General features: G+C 39.8%; 3 pseudogenes; 2 read left to right on the plus strand and 1 right to left on the minus strand.

The window, feature by feature from the left end:
* Positions 1–297: 297 nt before the first annotated feature.
* On the plus strand, positions 298–363 carry LOC120360237 (U7 small nuclear RNA; annotated as a pseudogene).
* A 3183-nt stretch (positions 364–3546) lies between these two features.
* On the plus strand, positions 3547–4356 carry LOC120360131 (large ribosomal subunit protein eL30 pseudogene; annotated as a pseudogene).
* Positions 4357–8356: 4000 nt separating this feature from the next.
* Positions 8357–9227, minus strand: LOC101031860 (prohibitin 1 pseudogene; annotated as a pseudogene).
* Positions 9228–15847: the final 6620 nt, after the last annotated feature.

A 15847-nucleotide genomic window follows, 5' to 3' on the forward strand; every position in this document is an offset into this window, starting at 1 on the left:
TATTGGATGGATAAAATTTGAAATTTAAGCTACTGTTTACTATTTAAGTGTAAACATCAGTTTGCACTTAAATAGCAAGGGAAAATATGAGAAGTTTCAGAATAGAAATAATATCCGCATTCTCTTCTTTAAAAAAATTCTTGAACATAGCTGGGCATGGTGGCTCGTATCTGTTGTCCCAACTACTCAGGACTCTGGAGGCTGAGGTGGGAGGATTGCTTAAGCCCAGGAGTTTGAGGCCAGTTTGGACAACATTATGAAACCTGTCTCTAAAAACTTTTTTTTAAATAAAAAAAAAATTACATTACAGCCTTTTTAGAATTTATCTAACAGGTTTTCTGGTCTTTACCAGAAAGTGCCCTGCCCCCTGACCCCACAATGAAAAGAAAAATTTTTAAGAAAAACAAATTTTAAGAAATAAATCTTGGCTGTGTGCTCACACCTGTAATCCCAGCACTTTGAGAGGCCAAGGTGGGAGGATCACTTGAGCTCACAAGTTCAAGACCAACCTGGACAACATGGTGAAACCTTGTCTCTACTAAAAATACAAAACAAAAGACAAAAAACTAGCCAGGCATGGTGGCCCATGCCTGTAATCCCAGCTACTCAGGGCACTCAGGCAGAAGGATCCCTTGGGGCCAAGAGGTCAAGGCTGTAGTGAGCCAAGATTATGTTACTGCACTCCAGCCCAGGCAACCAGAGTGAAACCCCATCAATCAATCAATCAATCAATCTTGAGTATCTTTAACTAACTGAGAAATCAGAATAAGAATTGCAAATGAAGGCCCGGAGTGGTGGTTCACGCCTGTAAACCCAGCACTTTGGGAGACTAAGGCAGGCAGATCACCTGAGGTCAACTTTGAGACCAGCCTGGTCAACTTGGCAAAACCAAATGCATAATGGTATCTAACGGTGCTGTTACTGAGAAGGGAGATATTGGAGGAGGACCAGGTTTAAGGGAAGGGTTCAGTTTGGAATATTTTGAGTTTGAGGAACCTAGGAACCATTCAGGTAAACAGCTAGGTATATGAATCTGAAGCTAAGGGACAATATCTTTCTCAATGTACAGATCTTGGAGTTAAAAACAATTGTCAAAAAGATTAGCCGAAGAATGTTCACAGTAGCTTTATTCACAAAAACCAAAAACTGGAAACAACCCAATTGTTCAATGGGAGAATGAATATATATATATATATATATATATATATATATATATATATATATATATATAGTGATATATTTATATTATGGGACTCTGTAATAAAATAATAAACTATTGATATATATAATAGGTGACTTCAAAAAAAATCATATTAAGGAAAATAAGCCAGAAAACACTATAAATTTTATTATTTTATTTGTGTGAAGATTAAGACTAGTAAAACTAGGTTGGGCATGGTGCCTGGGGTTGCTGGGCAGTAGGAGGGGGTATTGGTATTGGTGGCAAGGAGACGGATGAGGGGATTCACTGGAAAAGGGCTGGGGGGAACTTGCTGTGTTGACAAAAATGTTCTGGGTTTGTCTTGACTGGGGTGTTTTTCACATGGAAGGGTACATTTGCCTGTAATCGTCAGATTATATACAAGAGATCTGTGCATTTTACTGTATGCAAATTATATCTCAGTAAAATTAATTAGTGAAAAATAAATAAAAAGCACCAGGAGAGAATTTCCACAGGTTCCTACGATCATTATATCTGCCCCTCCCACATCTGTGCCGAGGTACCGCCTTTCCTCCTGTTTCTAAAAATGAACTGTCTTTTCAGCCGGGCGCCGTGGCTCAAGCCTGTAATCCCAGCACTTTGGGAGGCCGAGGCGGGTGGATCACGAGGTCGAGAGATCGAGACCATCCTGGTCAACATGGTGAAACCCCGTCTCTACTAAAGATACAAAAAATTAGCTGGGCATGGTGTCACGTGCCTGTAATCCCAGCTACTCAGGAGGCTGAGGCAGGAGAACTGCCTGAGCCCAGGAGGCGGAGGTTGCGGTGAGCCGAGATCGCGCCATTGCACTCCAGCCTGGGTAACAAGAGCGAAACTCCGTCTCAAAAAAAAAAAAAAAAAAAAAAAAAAAAATGAACTGTCTTTTCTCCTAAAGCCACTCCTCCATTGCAGCACTAGACCACAGAAACATGCTGAAGAATCCCCCATTCTAAAAAGAGAGAGATGTCCTCCTTTGACCTGATATTCTCCTCCAGCTTACATTTCATTTCTCTACTTTTGTTATGACAAAATTCTTCATAAGTGTTGCCTGTATTTTCTGTCTACAAGTTATTTTCATGTCTTATCTTAAACCTACTCCAGTTAGGGTTTTACCTTCATCACAAACTCAAAGTGCCTGTCAAGGTCACCAATACTCTTTATGTGGCCAAATCAAACGGTTAATTCTCAGACCATTTATCTTTCTTTTCTCCTTTAAACACATTCTTCACTTGCTTCAGAATCTGTTTTCCTCTTACCTCGTTGGCCGTTCTTCCTTTGCTGATTCATTTCCCTCAGCCTGATCCCTAAATATTGGGTTTGGCCCTTTATTTGGGTTTGGCAACTCTTTTCTTTCCTGTCTACGCTCACTGACTTGATGGTCACATCCAATCTTGTAGCTTAAATATAATCTATATTCTGACAGTATCCAAATTAAAAAAAGCTCTCTCCTCAAGACCTGCATCAACTACAAACTTACAATAATAATTAATTCCCAGTATAGTTTGGAGGGAAAATTGCAAGGTACTGAGTGAGAGAAAATACTATATACAAGAAAATGCAGCAGCTGAAGGATAACTTGTACTGTCAGAAATTTGAGGAGCACGTTGACAGTATATTCTAAAGGTATTAGTCCACAGAGAAAAAATATAAGGTTGATCTGGCTAAATTTATTAATATGAATATGGAGATTTAATGTTTAACTCCCTGGTGTAACTAACAATTTGCTTGGTTGGTTAGTAGGACTGACTTCAGCAGTGGCCTACAGTGAATGAAATTGAGTTGCCAATACTTCTTTGGTATGTTCTAGGAATTAAACTTCAGGGAAATGAGTATGTTAGAGCAGATATGATCAGCCACATACCAACTATACCTCTTGGAGGCCTAGAGGGTACTCCCTTCACCAAGTCATTAATAAATTAATAAGTATGAAAAATTAATAACTTAATAAATACCTGGGTTGGGAGCCTCCATATCCTTTTAAAGGTCTGTGTTGTCTGTATTCTGTAGGTCAATGATGATGGTAGGAAATGTTGCCTTGAAATTAGGAATCCCTGATTTCAACGGAATAATAGAATCCTGTGTAGAAGGCCAGGTGGCAGCATTTAATCATTAGAGACAGGAAAGATGCAATTACCACATTAAGCCGCAAAGAGGAAATGTTAATCAAGTGTTTTAACCCAAGAGATTTGTGGCAGTAATTAACAATTACAAGGTTCCTGGGAATGAAACAAGTGCGCAGCCCATCAAAGTTTTCTTTAGAAAAATTCTAGTTTTTCCCTTCTTGCTTCCCGGTTATCTTGGCAGCTGCTTTTGTTTGGGGGCCATCCCACACCTAATACAGGAAGATGGTGGCTGCAAAGATGACAAAAAAGTCAGTGGAGGCCAGGCGCGGTGGCTTACATGTGTAATCCCAGCATTTTGGGAGGCCAAGGTGGGCAGATCACAAAGTCAGGAGTTCGAGACCAGCCTGGCCAACAAGGAGAAACCCCATCTCTACTAAAAATATATAAATTAGCTGGGCGTGGTAGTGGGTGCCTGTAATCCCAGCTATTCATGAGGCTGAGGCAGGAGAATCACTTGAAACAGGGAGGCAGAGGTTGCAGTGAGCTGAGATCATGCCATTGCACTCCAGCCTGGGCAACAAGAGCAAAACTGCTTCAAAAAAAAAAAAAAAAGAAAAGGAAGAAAAGAGCAGTAGAGTGGATCAAATCTAGGCTCTAACTTGTTAATATAAAGTAGAAAGTACTTTCTGGGGTACAAGGAGACTCTAAAAATGATCAGGCAAGGCAAAGCAAAATTAGCCATCCTCACTGAAAACTGCCCAGTTTTAAGGAAATCGAAAATACAGTAAGTACTATGCCATGTTGACCAAAACTGGAGTCCATCACTATAGTGACAATACTTTTGAATTGGGCATAGCACGTGGAAAATACTGCGGAGTATGCACGCTGTCCCTCATTGATCAAGGCGATTCTAATAGCATTAGAAGCATGCCAGAACATACATGTCACCACTGTGGTCATTCAGGCTTCTCAGCCAGTACAGGCTGTGGGCCTTGGAGAGCCCAAACTGATCAGGGGCGGAAAGGTTCTCCCACACAGCACAGCTGCTCTACCAAAAAGCAGCCAAACTGCTTCTTTAAAGTGGGTCCCTGATCCCATTCCTCCTGACTGGGTAAGACCTCCAAACCAGGGTCTCCAGCCACTCCCTACAGGTGCATTCAGCCTAGCAATAGATCAGTACCCCCTAGGATGGAGTTTCCAGAGGAAGGGGAAGCCTGCCATTTTTGCTGTTTCACAGCCTTCACTGGTGATACCTCCAAGTACAGGAAAAACAGGTGACTAGGGTCTGGAGCGGACTCCCAGAAAACCACAGCAGCCCTATGGAAGAGTGGTCAGACTGTTAAAAGAAAAGCAAACAAACAGAAAACAACAACAACAAGAAAACAGCACAAAAATCCCACCCAAAGATCAGCAACCTTGAAGATTGAAGGTGGGTAAGCCCACAAAGATGAGAAAAATATCAGTGCAAAAACACTAAAATCTCAAAAAGCCAGTCCTCTTTTTTCTCCAAATGATCACAGCACTTCCCCCAAAAAAAGCTCAGAACTGGACTGAGGCTGAGATGGCTGAAATGACAGAAGTAGGCTTCAGAATGTGGGCAATAATTAACTTGCTGAGCTAGAGCAGCATGTTATAATCCAATGCAAGGAAGCTAAGAATCAGGCTAAAACAATACAGGAGCTGACAACCAAAACAGCTAGTTTAGAGAAGAAGATAACAAACCTGTTAGAGCTGAAAAACACGCTACAAGAACTTCACAATGCAATCACAAGTATGAATAGCTGAATAGACCAACTGGAGGAAGGACTCTCAGCGCTTGAAGACTATCTTTCTGAAATAAGACAGGCAGACAGAATAGAGAAAAAAGAATAAAAAAGAATAAACAATGTTTCTGAGAAAGATGGGATTATGTAAAGAAGCCAAGTCTACAACTGATTGGGGTACCCGAAAGAGATGGGGCGAATGAAACCAAGTTGGAAAACAGTTCAGGATATCATCCAGGAAAATTTCCCCAACTTAGCAAGATAAGCCAACATTCAAATTTAGGGAATGCTGAGAACACAACAAGTAAGATACTCCATGAGAAGACCATCTCTAAGATACATTAATTATCAGATTCTCCAAGGTTGAAGTGAAAGAAAAAACATTAAGCGTAACCAGAGAGAAAGGCCAGGTCACCTACAAAGGGAAGCCCATCAGAGTAACAGTGGACTTCTCAGGAGAAACCTTACAAGCTATGAGATTGGGGACCAATATCAATATTCTTAAGGAAAGGAATTTTCAACACATAATTTTATGTCTGGTCAAACTAAACTTCATTAGCGAAAGAGAAATGAGATCCTTTTCAGACAAGCAAATGCTGAGGGAATTTGTTACCACCCCATCTGCCTTACAAGAGAACTCCTGAAGGCAGCACTAAATATGGAAAGGTAAAACTGTTACAGCCACTACAAAGACATGCGGAAGTACACAGACCAGAGACACTATGAAGCAGCCACATAAACAAGTCCACAAAATAACCAGCTAGCATCATGACAGGATCAAATCCACACATAATACTAATCTTAAATGTAAATGTTCTAAACGTCCCAATGAAAAGACACAGAGTGGCAAGCTGGATAAAGAACCAAGACTCATTGGTATACTGTCTTCAAGACCCTCACTCACATGCAAAGATCCACATAGGCTCAAAATAAAGGGATGGAGGAAAATTTGCCAAGCAAATAGAAAACAGAAAAAAGAAGGGTGCACAATCGTAGTTTCTGGCAAAATAGACTTTAAGCCAACAAAGATCAAAAAAGACAAACAGGGGCATTACATAATGGTAAGGGGTTTAATTTAACAAAAAGAGATAACTAACCTAAATATATATGCACCCAATACAAGAGCGTTCAGACTCATAAAGCAAGTTCTTAGAGATCTGCAAAGAGACTTAGACTCCACACGGTAATAGCAGGAGACATTAACACCCCACTGACAATAACAGACATATCACTGGGACAGAAAATTAATGAAGACATTCAGGACCTGAACTCAGCTCTGAATCAAGAGGCCTTGTAGATATGTACAGAATTCTCCTCCCAAAACCAACAGAATAGGCCGGGCGTTGTGGCTCACGCCTATAATCCCAGCACTTTGGGAGGCCGAGGTGGGTGGATCACGAGGTCAAGAGATCAAGTCCATCCTGGTCAACAAGGTAAAACCCCGTCTCTAATAAAAATACAAAAATTAGCTGGGCATGGTGGTGCATGCCTGTAGTTCCAGCTACTCGGGAGGCTGAGGCAGGAGAATTGCTTGAACCCAGGAGGTAGAGGTTGCAGTGAGCTGAGATCATGCCATTGCACTCCAGCCTAGGTAACAACAGTGAAACTCCATCTCAAAAAAAAAAAAAACAGAATACACATTCTTCTCATTGCCACATGACACTTATTCTAAAATTGATCACATAATCAGAAGTAAAATACACCTCAGCAAATGCAAAAGAGCTGAAATCACAACAATCTCTCAGACCACAGCACAATCAAATTAGAACTCAAGGTTTAAAAATTCACTCAAAACCACACAACTAAATGGAAACTGAACAATGTGCTCATGAATTACTCTTGAATAATTAATGAAATTAAGGCAGAAATCAAGAAGTTCTTTGAAACTAATCAGAACAAAGGAACAAGGTACCAGAATTTCCGGGACACAGCTAAAGCTGTGTTAAGAGGGAAATTTATAGCACTAAATGTCCACCTCAAAAAGCTAGAAAGATCTCAAGCTAACAACCTAACATCTCAACTAAAGAACTAGGGGACCAAGAACAAACAAACCCCAAAGATAGCAGAAGTCAATAAATAATTAAGATCAGAGCTGAACCAAAGGAGATAGAGACACAAAAAACCCTTCAAAACATCAATGAATCCAGGACCTGGTCAGACTAATAAAGAAGAAAAGAAAGAAGATTCAAATAAACACAATCAGAAATGATAAGGGGAATATTACCACTCACACACAGAAATACAAGCAACTATCAGATAATACTATAAACTAGTATTATGCACATAAACTAGAAAATCAAAAAGAAATGGATAAATTTCTGGACACATACATTCTCCCAAAACTGAACCAGGAAGAATTTGAATCCCTGAATAGACCAATAATGAGTTCTGAAATTGAGGGAGTAATAAATAGCCTACCAACCAAAAAAAGGCCAAGAGCAGATGGATTTACAGCTGAATTGTACCAGAGTTACAAAGAATAGCTGGTACTATTTCTACTGAAACTATTCAAAAAATTGATAAGGAGGGACTCCTCCCTAACTCATTTATACCAGCATCAGCCTGATACCAAAACCTGGCAGAGATACAACAAAAAAAGAAACCTTCAAGCCAATATCCTTGATGCATATCAGTGCAGAAATCCTCAACAAAGTACTGGCAAACTGAATCCAACAGCACATCAAAAAGCATATCCACCATTATCAAGTAGGCTTCATCTCTGGGATGCAAGGTTGGTTCAACATACACAAATGAATAAATGTGATGCATCACGTAAACAGAACTAAAGACCAATACCACATGGTTATCTCAGTAGATGCACAAAAGGCTTTTGATAAAATTCAACATCCCTTGATGTCAAAAACTTTAAAAAGATATTGAAGGAACATACCTCAAAATAACCAGAGCCATATATGACAAACTCACAGTCAGTATCATACTGAATGGGCAAAAACCGGAAGCATTCCCCTTGAAAACTGGCACAAGACAAAAATACCCTTTCTTACCACTCCTGTTCAATATAGTTGGAAGTTCTAGCCAGGGTAATCAGGCAAGAGAGAGAAATAAAGGGTATTCAAATAGGAAGAGAGGAAGTCAAACTATCTTTGTTTGCAGATGACATAATCCTGTATCTAGAAAACCCCATCATCTCAAAAGCTTTTTTTTTTTTTAAGATATGAAATGATTTTACCTTTATTTCCTTCACTTTAAGCCAATCATGAAATTTCACAGTGATTTCTAGGGTTGGGGCAGTAGGAAGGTGGTATTAAGAATCATCAGGGCTGTGGGCCAGTTGGCCTGCAGAGCTGAACCAAAGGCGGACTGGGCCCTCACTGGGGCAGCTGAAGGAGCACGGACTGCCCCGTTGGCAGGTAGGTGATGTTTCAAGAGCATGAGAGCTGGAACGTGATGTCCTCCGCAGCTTCCAGCTTGCACAGCTCAATCAGGCTGTTCCCTGTGGTGGCGAGTGAGCTGGCGATTAGCTCGGCTGCCTTGGAGTCACCCTGAGCAGAGATGATGGCTGCCATTTTCTGCTGCTCAGCCTTTTCCACCACAAATCTGGCCCTCTCTGCTTCCTGCTGAGCCACCTGTTTGACTTCCACCTCTTCTGTGAACTCCTTCCTGAAGGTCAGATGTGTCAAGGATACATTGTTCAGGATCAGCCCAAAGGTGGCTTCTCACTCAGTAAGGTCATCGCTCACCTGCCTCAAGACCAGCTCTCTCTGGATGGTTAGTTCTCCAGCATCAAAGCAAGCCACCACTGACTTGAGGATATCAGTCGTGATGGAGAGCAGCATGTGCTCATCACACTTCTTTCCAACGCTGGTGAAAATGTCAGGAAGCCGGCTAGCAATAGGCCAGAAAAGGATCTGCAGTGTGATATTGACATTCTGTAAATCTTTGCTACCAGTAATGACTGGCACACTATGTGGTCAAGAACGGCAGTCAAAGATAATTGGTTTCTGTACTCATGGGATGAGAAAGTGAGTCCCTTCCCCTACCACAATGTCCTGTAGTCTATGAAATTCGTTAAAGATGCAGGTCTGTGCCCAGCATCCACATTATATAAGGCAGAGTTCACCATGCTTTCTGCAACAGCTACAGCCATGCCAAACTTGCTGATGGACTCAAACACTTTGGCAGCCATGTTTTCTTCTGCTCTCACATCTGCTTCCACTCTGACCCCCACATCTCTCAAAAGCTTCTTAAACTGATAAGCAAGTTCAGCAAAGTCTCAGTATACAAAATCAATGTGCAAAAATTTCTAGCATTCCTATACACCAACAACAGGCAAGCTGAGTCAAATCATGAATGAACTCCCATTCACACTTGCCACAAAAAGAATAAAATACCTAGGAATACAGCTAACAAGGGATGTGAAGGACCTCTTCAAGGAGAACTACAAACCACTGCTCAAAGAAATCAGAGATGACACAAACAAATGGAAAAACATTCTATGCTCATGGATCGTAAGAATCAATATTGTGAAAATGGCCATATCACCCAAAGCAATTTATAGATTCAATGCTATTCCCAATAAATTATCATTGACATTCTCCAAGAATTTAAAAAGAACTATTTTTAAATAATATAGAACCAAAAAAGAGCCTGAATAGCTAAGACAATCCTAAGCAAAAAGAACAAAGCTGGAGGCATCATGCTACCCGACTTCAAACTATACTACAAGGCTACAGTAACAAAAGAGCATGGTACTGGTACAAGAACAGATCCATAGACCAATGGAACAGAATAGACAACCCAGAAATAACACCACACACTTACAACCATCTGATCTTCGACAAGCCTGACAAAATCAAGCAATGGGGAAAGGATTCCCTATTTAATAAATGGGGCTGGGAGAACTGGCTAGTCATATGCAGAAAATTGAAATTGGAAATTGGACCCCATCCCTTATACCATATTAAAAAATCAACTCAAGGTAGATTAAAGACTTACATGTAGGCTGGGCACAGCATCTTATGCCTGCAACCCAGTACTTTGGGAGGCCAAGGAGGACAGATCCCCTGAGGTTGGGAGTTCGAAACTACCTGGCCAACATGGAGAAACCTCATCTCTATTAAAAATACAAAATTAGCCAGGCATGGTGGTGCATACCTGTAATTCCAGCTACTCAGGAGGCTGAGGCGGGAGAATCCTTCAACCCAGGAGGCAGAGTTTGCAGTGAGCTGAGATCAAGCCATTGCACTCCAACCTGGGCAACAAGAGCAAAACTCCATCTCAAAAAAAAAAAAAAAAAAAGGTAAAGAAAAGAAAAGAAAAAGAAAAAGACTTAAAAGTAAAACCCAAAACCATAAAAACCCTTGAAGAAAATCTAGGCAATACCATTCAGGGCATAGGCACAGACAAAAAATTTATAATGAAGATGCCAAAAGCAATTGCAACAAAATGAAAAATTGACAAATAGGATCTAATTAAATTAAAGCACTTCTGCACAGCAAAAGAAAAGATCATCAGAGTAAACAGACAACCTAAAGAATGGGAGAAAATTTTTATAATCTATCCATCTGACAAAGGTCTAATATCCAGCATTTACGAGGAACTTAAACAAATTTACAAGAAGGCAACCTCATTAAAAAGTGGAAAAAGGACATGCACAAACACTTCTCAGAAGAATACATACATGTGGCCAATAAACATATTTTTAAAAAAAGGTTCACCATTACTAATCATTAGAGAAATGTAAAACAAAATCACAATGAGATACCATCTCACACCAGTCAGAATGGCTATTTTTAAAAGTAAAACAATAACTGATACCGGCAAGGTTATGGAGAAAAAGGAACACTTTTACAGCATTGGTGGGAGTGTAAATTAGTTCAACCATTGTGGTAGACAGTGTGGTGATTCATCAAAGACTTAGAGGCAGAAATACCACTTGACCTAGCAATCCCATTACTAGGTATATACCCAAAGGAATATAAATCATTCTTTATTTTGTTTTGTTGTTTCCTGAGATGCAGTCTTACTCTGTCACCCAGGCTGGAGTGCAGTGGCATGATCTTGGCTCACCGCAACCTCCACCTCCAGGTTCAAACAATTCTTGTACCTCAGCCTCCTGAGTAGCTAGGACTACAGGTGCATGCCACCATGCCTGGCTAATTTTTGTATTTTTAGTAGAGACAGAGTTTCACCATGTTGCCCAGGCTGGTATCAAACTCCTGACCTCAGGAGATCCACCTGCCACAGCCTCCCAACATACTGGGATTACAGGCATGACCACTGTGCCCAGCCCTCATTCTATTATAGATACATGCATGGGTATGTTCATTGCAGCACTATTTACAATAGCAAAGATATGGAATCAATCTAAATGATAGACTGGATAAAGAAAATATGGTACATATACACCATGGAATACTATGCAGCCATAAAAAGAAATGAGATCATGTTCTTTGCAGGGCCATGAATGGAGCTGGAGGTCATTATCCTTAGCAAACTAACACAGGAACAGAAAACCAGATACTGCATTTTCTCACTTATAAGTGGGAGCTGAATGATGAGAACAAATGGACACATGGCAGGGAACAAACACACACTGAGGTCTGTTGAGGGTGGGAGGAAAAGGGAGGAAGGAGAGCATCCAGAAGAATAGCTAATGGGTGCTGGGCTTAATACCTGGCTGATGGGATGATCTGCGCAGCAAACCACCATGGCACATTTTTACCTATGTAACAAACCTATACATCTTGCACATGTACCCCTGAACTTAAAAAAATACACACACACACACACACACACACACACACAAAGAAACAGAAAAGTGCAAAATGTAAAAAAAAGAAAAAATTACATTAAATGTAGGCCAGGCACGGTGGCTCACCCCTGTAATCCCAATACTGTGGGAGGCCAAGGTAGGAGGACTGCTTGAGTCCAAGAGTTTAAGACTGCAATGAGCAATGACAGCACCACTACACTCTAGTCTGTGTTAAAGTGAGAGACTCTATCTCTAATAATAATAATAATAATTACATTAAATATAAATGGTCTAAACATCCCCCATTAAAAGACAGAGTAAGATTTCAGTTATCTCCTACCTGCAAGAAACCTACTTTAAATATAAAATTTCAAATAGATTAAAATACAGATAGATTAAAAGCAAAAGAATAGAATAATATATACTATGTTTACACTAATCAAAAGAAAACTGGAGTAGTTATAGACAAATATTTCAGTACTTAAAAAGTACTACCAGAGATAAAGATGATTTATAATGATACAGTAGTCAATTCGTGAAGAGAAAATAATTATCCTAAATTATAGACCTAATAAATTCCATTCCATTTTCAAAATACAGCGTGCAAAATTGATAGAACAGTGAGAATAAATAGATGCAATCCTCAATCATAGTAAGAGATTTTGATATCCATCTCGCAATACGTGATTGAACAAGTGAACAGAAAATTAGCAAAGATAGAGTTGAACAACACTATCAAATAACTTGACAAAATTCTCCACTCAATGACAACAGAATACACATTTTTTAAGTGCATGCATTTACTAAGATAGCTGATAAAATTGTGAGCCCCGCAAAAATCTCAATAAATTTAAAGAATTCAAATCATACAAAGTATGTTTTCTGACCAAAGTGGAATCAAATTAAAAATCAAAAATAGGTCTGGAAAAAAAACCCTCAAAATAGCTGTAAATGAAATAACACACTTCTAAACAACCAATAGGGTCAAAGAAGAAATTAGAAAGGGAAATCAGAAAACAATGTGAGTTGATTTAAAACAAAATTACGACATATTGAAATTTGCAAAATCTAGCTAAAGCAGTACTTAGAGAGAAATTTATTACACTAAAAGCCTATATTTGAAAAAAAAAAAAGAACCAAATCAGTGATATCAACTTTCTCCTTAATAAACTAGAAAAGAGTAAATAAAGCCCAAATTAAGCAAAAAAAAAAAGTAAAATAAAATAAAATAAGAAGAATAAAGAGCATAATTAAACAGAAAGCAGAAAAGTAATAGAGGAAATCAATGAGACCAAAAACTGTTATTTGGTGATCAATTACATTGATAATCTTTTAGCCAGGCTGATCAGTAAAAGGAAGAAAGGAACTGCAGTGTGTATTCTGGATGTAAAAGGAGGAGGAAGAGAAGGAAAAAGAAAAGGAGAAAAGGAAGGAAGGAATTAAAAGAAAAATAGCATACAAATTGCCTAGGTCAAGAATAAGATGTGATAGCAATACAGATTCCACAGGCATTAAAAGCAAAACAAAGGAAATTAGGAACAACGCCATGATAATAAATTTAACAACTTAGATGAAATGGAAAAATTCATTGAGAGATACAAGCTACCTAAGCACGCAAAAAAGAAATAGAATCCCAAATAGTACCATTTCTATTAAAGAACTTGCACCTGTAGCTAAAATCGCCCTATTAAAATAAAACTACTCCAGGCTCATGTAAAATAAAATAAAACTACTCCAAGTTTTATTTTATTAAATATTAAATAAAACTACTCCAGGTCTCTTTGGTGAGACCTAAAAACAGAAATACCATTTGATTTAGCAATTCCATTACTGGATATATGCCCAGAAGAATATAAATTGTTCTATCATAAAGACACATGCATGCATATGTTCATTGAGGAACTATTTACAAAAGCAAAGACATGGAATCAACCTAAATGCCCAGCAATGATAGACTGGATAAAGAAAATGTGGTACAGCCGGGCGCGATGGCTCAAGCCTGTAATCCCAGCACTTTGGGAGGCCGAGGCGGGTGGATCGCGAGGTCGAGAGATCGAGACCATCCTGGTCAATATGGTGAAACCCCGTCTCTACTAAAAATACAAAAAATTAGCTGGGCATGGTGGCTCGTGCCTGTAATCCCAGCTACTCCGGAGGCTGAGGCAGGAGAGTTGCCTGAACCCAGGAGGCGGAGGTTGCGGTGAGCCGAGATCGCGCCATTGCACTCCAGCCTGGGTAACAAGAGCGAGACTCCGTCTCAAAAAAAAAAAAAGAAAATGTGGTACATATGCACCATGGAATACCATGCAGCCATAAGAAAGAATGAGATCATGTCCTATGGAGGAACATAGATGGAGCTGGAGGCCATTACCCTTAGCAAACTAACACAGGAACAGAAAACACAAATACTGCATGTTCTCACTTATATGTGGAAGCTAAATGACAATACATGGACACATACAGGAGAACAACATACACTGGGGCCTATTAGAGGGTGGAGGTTAGGAGGAGGGAGAGGATCAGGAAAAACAAGTAATGGGTACTAGGCTTAATACTGGGTAATGAAATAATCGGTACAACAAACCCCATGACATAAGTTTACCTATATAACAAACCTGCATGTGTAACCCTGAACTTAAAAGCTAAAAACTAAAAAACAAATTTTAACAATTAAATTATTTGGTGAATTCTACCAAACATTTAGGAAATAAATAACACCAAAGCTATGCAAATTCCTTCAAAAATTTGAGAAGAATAAAATACTAACTCATCCTATGAGACTAGAGGTTAACATTACTCAGACACCAAAATACAACAAATACAAGACTCAAACAGAAACTAAGGACAAATATACTTAATGAACATAAATGCAAAAACAGTCTTAACAGAATTTTACCGAGATGAATCAAACAATGTCCAAAAAGGGTAATGCATTATGTCCAACTGGAATTTCCCCTCAGAAATGCAAGTTTGGTTTAACATTTGAAAATCAATGGAATTTACCACATAAAAAATCAAAACCAAACCAAACAAAAAACAAATAAACCTACTACATGTTCATCTCACTAGATGCAGAAAAAAAGATTTGACAGAAATCCAGAATCTGTTCCTGAATTTTTATTTTTTTCCCACAAACCGTTTATTGATTCCAAGTTGCCGCAGGGGTACATTCAGCAGTCACCACTCCTGCAGTCGGTGATGTTTTAATGTTAGGCAATTACTGCTATAGACATCTTGCTTCATCTTAAAAAAATTAAAAATAAATAAAAATTGTCAAAGCATCTCACAGGCCAAAGAGCTAAGACATTCAAGAGTTTTCCCAGCGAAAACTCAGGAGGAGGAGGAGGCAGCCTGGAACATATTCCCATCTCCACAGCCATGGTCTAGAGCTCAGATGCCTGTGGGAAGCAGCCCCTCTGCCTGCAGAAGGGAAGTCGATGCCTGTTGAAGCCTTACAGAAGCATCCAGAACTCTGAGGCCTGGGAGCCAGCTGTGGTCAGCACAGGGCTGCTGACACAGTGTGACCTCATGCTAAACTGAAAATGGGTGGGGACAGAACGTGGGGTGTTCCTGATCTAAAAAAATCTCCCAGTGCTGGACGGGGTGGCTCATGCCTGTAATTCCAGCACTTTGGGAGGCACAGGTGGGTGGATAACCTGAGGTCAGGAGTATAAAACCAGCCTGGCCAACATGGTGAAGCCCTGTCTCTACTAAAAATACAAAATTAACCATGAGTGGCGGGGCATGCCTGTAATCCCAGCTACTACTTGAGAAGCTGAGGCAGGAAATTTGCTTGAATCTGGGAGGGAGAGGTTGCAGGGAGCCAAGGTCATGCCATTGCACTCCAGCCTGGGCAACAAGAGCAAAACTCTGTCTTAAATAAATAAATAAATATAAATTAAAAACCTGCCAGGTGCGGTGGCTCATGCTTATAATCTTAGCACTTGGGAGGTCAAGGCGGGAAGATCACTTGAGCCCAGGAGTTCGAGACCATCTTAGGCAATATGGCTAAACTCCATCTCTACAAAAAATTCAAAAATTAGCAGGGCACAGTGACATGCATCTGTAGTCCCAGCTACTCAGAAGGCTGAGGTGAGAGGATTGT

This window comes from Saimiri boliviensis, chromosome 19 (assembly GCF_048565385.1).
Source record: "Saimiri boliviensis isolate mSaiBol1 chromosome 19, mSaiBol1.pri, whole genome shotgun sequence".
Taxonomy (NCBI): Eukaryota; Metazoa; Chordata; class Mammalia; order Primates; family Cebidae; genus Saimiri; species Saimiri boliviensis.